Source organism: Poecilia reticulata, unplaced genomic scaffold (assembly GCF_000633615.1).
Source record: "Poecilia reticulata strain Guanapo unplaced genomic scaffold, Guppy_female_1.0+MT scaffold_233, whole genome shotgun sequence".
Classification (NCBI taxonomy): Eukaryota; Metazoa; Chordata; class Actinopteri; order Cyprinodontiformes; family Poeciliidae; genus Poecilia; species Poecilia reticulata.
The window spans coordinates 1-4,282 of record NW_007615027.1 but is presented as its reverse complement, the minus strand read 5'-3'; the positions used below and the strand labels follow the sequence as shown (position 1 = coordinate 4,282).

The 4,282-nt window shown below is 51.2% G+C and overlaps 1 pseudogene; it reads left to right on the top strand.

Moving 5' to 3' along the window:
- The first annotated feature begins 230 nt into the window (after positions 1–230).
- On the top strand, positions 231–4,276 carry LOC103460346 (pyruvate dehydrogenase [acetyl-transferring]-phosphatase 1, mitochondrial-like; annotated as a pseudogene).
- Positions 4,277–4,282: the final 6 nt, after the last annotated feature.

The following is a 4,282-nucleotide window of genomic DNA, read 5'->3' as shown; positions in this document are numbered from 1 at the left end:
TGCAAGGTGAGGAACCAGTAGACCTCTCAGAAGGTGCAGAATAATCTAGAAGCACGATTGACGTTGACTGGTCTCCAGGTCTTACTGCTCACTGGACCAACAGCTTCAAGATGTTCAGGTGAAAGGAAAATGACCTAAAGACTGAACCTGGGGGTAGAAACTGGTGTATTCTGGTTTTAATTTGCAAACCGTTGGGATTTTATTTGATCAATTGCAATGGACTGCTGTAGATGGCAGTACCTTCAATCATTTACAATAAAACAGAGAAATTAACTCTGTTAGCATTAATATTCACCTAGTTCCTCCAAAACATCCTGCTGTGGTCCCTCAGCTGATCTTCCTTCTACTTCTCCAGGTTCTTCTGGTTCTGGAGGCGATTATGCTTCGAAGAAGCAGAGCCCAAGCTAGAAGATGCTGGTTGGAGATCCGGCAAACCCGCTACCTGTCCTCCGCTCCAGAACCACCTGAAGTCCGTAGACTGCATTACCCAGCATGCAGCAGGAGCAGAAGGTACCAGGCAGGTCAGGAGGCGGGCCAGCTGAGCCCAGCGCAGATCAACAGAATCTTAAAGGTGAGACGGGTCCAACATTCAGAGGTTCTGCTGCTGGTTCCGTCACATTGCTCCTTTCTTACCAGGCCAATGAACACAGCCACACCCTGCCCAGAGGCCCCGCCTCCCATGGAGTGCTGGGTTTCCATAGCAACACACTTCCCTCTAACCACCCTAGTGAGGATCGACGGAGCAGCGCCACCTGCCTGCTGGGTCGGGGCGGGGTTCTGTTTGGTGTGTTTGACGGCCACGCAGGTCCATCATGTGCTCAGGCCATCAGCCAGAGGCTCTTCTACTACTTCACTGTGGCCATGCTGCCACTGAGAACGCTGCAGGAACTGGACCGGGCCGTGGAGGAGGACCGGGCGGTACCACCGCTGTTGGAGTGGCACAAACACCCCCAGGATCACAGCAGCCCCGACGGCGGCGCCATCTCCTTCCACAGCCTCAGGAACTACTGGCAGGAGAGGCTGGATGAGGATGACGAAGAGGACAACGAGGTAACCAGCTGTTGTCAGGTCGTTAACAGGAAGATGATTCAGGACAGGGAGACCGTCACAGCTTAGACCATAAACCTACACCTGCTGCTGGGAAGGTCCAGTTACCTGATGGTACTAACCCAGATTCTATAGTGAATTTACCTAAAATGGTTGGAGGACCTGAGATGTACACTAGATGGCGCTACCATCTGGTTGTTGCATGCTCTATCTTTAAGATCAAAGGAGAAACTGGTCAATGGGTTAGGGTTCTGGCCAAGGCTGGGACAGTCCAGAACAGGTAACCTTACCCCTGACCTGTCTCCAGGTCAGGGTTACCCCTGGTCTTCATTACCCAATGACTGCATCTTAGCCAGGCTCTGCCTCTTCTGCCAGGTTTTATATGTGATATTATTTCCTGTTTCTGTTCGGATTTGCAGCAGGATGATGGCAGAGTGACATCAGCACTGATGGATGCGTTTAGACGTCTAGACTATGATGTGTCTGTGGAGGCTCAGGTCCACCTGTCCCTGTCCTCTCCCAGGTCTGTATGTCATCAGACTCTGTGATGTCATTCATCAATGAATGTCTTTAAGAGCTCAGAAAGTTTTGCTGCTGATCATTGGATGAGTCCAGAGTGATGGTCCAATCCTCAGACAGCACTGAAAGCTTTGTCCTTGAGCAAGGCACTAACTGGTTCCTGGATCTCCTTGTTAATGTAGTTCCTCTCTAGGTACAGATTTGGGTTCAGAACCTCTCGCCTGCTGCTCAGGTCCTCCCAGGGTTCAGACATCCAACACTTGGGTTCTTCTTTGGGGCAATTGTGGCAATGGAAGTTGAAGTTTCCCCTGCAATTGGTGGGTTACTGGTTCGAGCCACAGCCCCGTCCATGTCCATCGTTTTATCCTTGGGGAAGACATTTCACCCACCTTACCTGCTGGTGGTGATCAGAAGGGCCAGTACCACAATGTAGCAGGCTTGCTTCTGTCAGACTGCCACAGGGCAGCTGTGGCTACAATCCAGTAGCTTGCCATCATCAACATGTGAATGGCAATGACTGATTTAACTGTAAGGCATTTTTGTTTGTGCTAAAAAGCACTACAGAAGTCTGATGTGATTTCATGTCTTTGGATTAGAAAACAAGCCCATCTCCATTTTTTCTGTCACAATAACTTTTCTTCTTTACATCCACAGACGGGTGTCCATCCCTGGGGAAGGCTTTTCTCTGTCCTCTCCCCTCCGGGTGGCGCTGTCAGGCTCCACTGCTTGTGTTGTTCACGTCTCCAACGGCGTCCTGCATGTGGCCAACCTGGGGGACAGTCGGGCAGTCCTTGGAGTCCAGGAAGAGGACGGGCGCTGGTTGGCGCTGAGCCTCACCAACGACCACAACGCCCAAAACCCTGAAGAGCTTCAAAGGATTCTGGGGGAGCACCCGGCTTCAGAGAGGAAGACGGTGGTCCGCCATGACAGGCTGCTGGGCCTGCTGCTGCCCTTCAGAGCTTTCGGAGACGTTCGCTTCAAATGGAGCCCGGAGATGCTGAGCCGACTTTACGACACACGTCCAGATGTCCTGTCTGCCATCAGCGAGTCGGTCCGGACTCTGCCGCCTCATTACCTGACCCCGCCCTACCTGAGCGCCCAACCTGAGGTCACGCGGCACCTCATGAAGCCCGCAGACAAGTTTCTGGTCCTGGCAACGGATGGACTGTGGGAACTCATGCACCGGCAGACGGTGGTCCAGCTGATTGGAGACCATGTAGCAGGTCAGGAGACATCTGGACCGCTTTGCTTTAACGTTCAGGGTGATCTGTCTTCAGAATCAGGACACGGCAGTCAGAGCTTTTAGGATGGGAGTTTTATTCTGTAGAGCAGGAAGTTCCCTCACCAGAGATCTACTATCATAGATCTATAGCAGTCACAAGCTGTAGCTGATGCTGAAGCTGCTCTTCATACCTTTAGCCACCAGAGAGAACGGTGTTAAAAAGCTTTGAGTTAAGTTCTGGTTCTGGTCTTGTTCAGGTCTTCAGCAGCAGAGGCCCATCGTCCCCAGCGCTGACACCACCCTGGGCAGCCTACAGCGCCTCCTGCTGGAGCGGAGGGGCCGGGTCCAGTCGGTCCTGGAGGACCAGAACGCGGCCACCCACCTGCTGCGCCACACCTTGGGTGACGACGGGTACGGATCCGTGGACCAGAACCGCCTGGCCCGGATGCTGAGTCTGCCGGCAGATTTGGCCCGTAGGTACCGTGATGACATCACAATCACCGTGGTTCACCTGAACGACCTCTGAGGTCAGATAAAGGTTCCTGTTGTTCAAAGAACCAAACTCGCTTCATTTTGATGAACTGGACCAGCAGGGTTCTGATGGACACATCTACAGTCAGCAGCAGTATCAGAACCAGTGACGGATCATGGTTCTTCTTCATGTTGCTCTAATGGTTTCAGATCAGAGGAGTGAACCAGAACTATCAGCAGGGAAGTCCAAAGTCAGTCCCCAGGTCCGGTTTCTTGAATGTTTTAGTTTTTCAACTACCTTCTTAGCAGGTCAAAGTTCTGCAGAGGTTCTTCTAACGAATCATCAGAAGATCCAGGTGTGTTAAACCAGGGAGAGAACTAAAGGTGCATTCACACCAGCCCTTATTAGTCTGCTTTTATCAAACTCCGGTCCACAAGTTTAGAAAGTCCAGTTGGGTGGGGTGTGAACGCTAAGCTAACTCTGGACCGACTAGCAACCTCGGTCTGGGTTCGGTTGAAGTGAACTCTGGCTCAGTTTGAATGCATATGAAAACGCCGGAAACTGCTTCGACCGCAAGACGTGGACTACAGCACAGAGAATTCTGGGTAAATACAACCGAGCTAAACATGCTAGCCCAGCACTAGCAGGAGAAATCGCTCGCGGTCTTTAGAAAAATGAAGTTATTTCTCAGTGGTCCAATTCCATCGCCTCAATGGGGAGACGAAAAACATTCCAGGCTGCTTATGATAAACAAATGGCTGATTAAAACCTGCTCTGCCAGCTCAGTGACCTTCATCGATAACCTCTGGATCTACTGGCAGCRCTTTCACCTCTTTGGAAGAGGMGGATGCAATCTTAACMAACGTGGAATAAGGSTGCTCACTGCAAACATTTTTCATTTTATCAACAAGAACAACAATGTGACCATCGCTTCAGAAGAACAGGCTCAAGAATGTCTGACTAGGATGGAGCCCTCCGCTTATCAGGAGCAAAGTGTCCCAAAACAAAGTGATAAAACATCG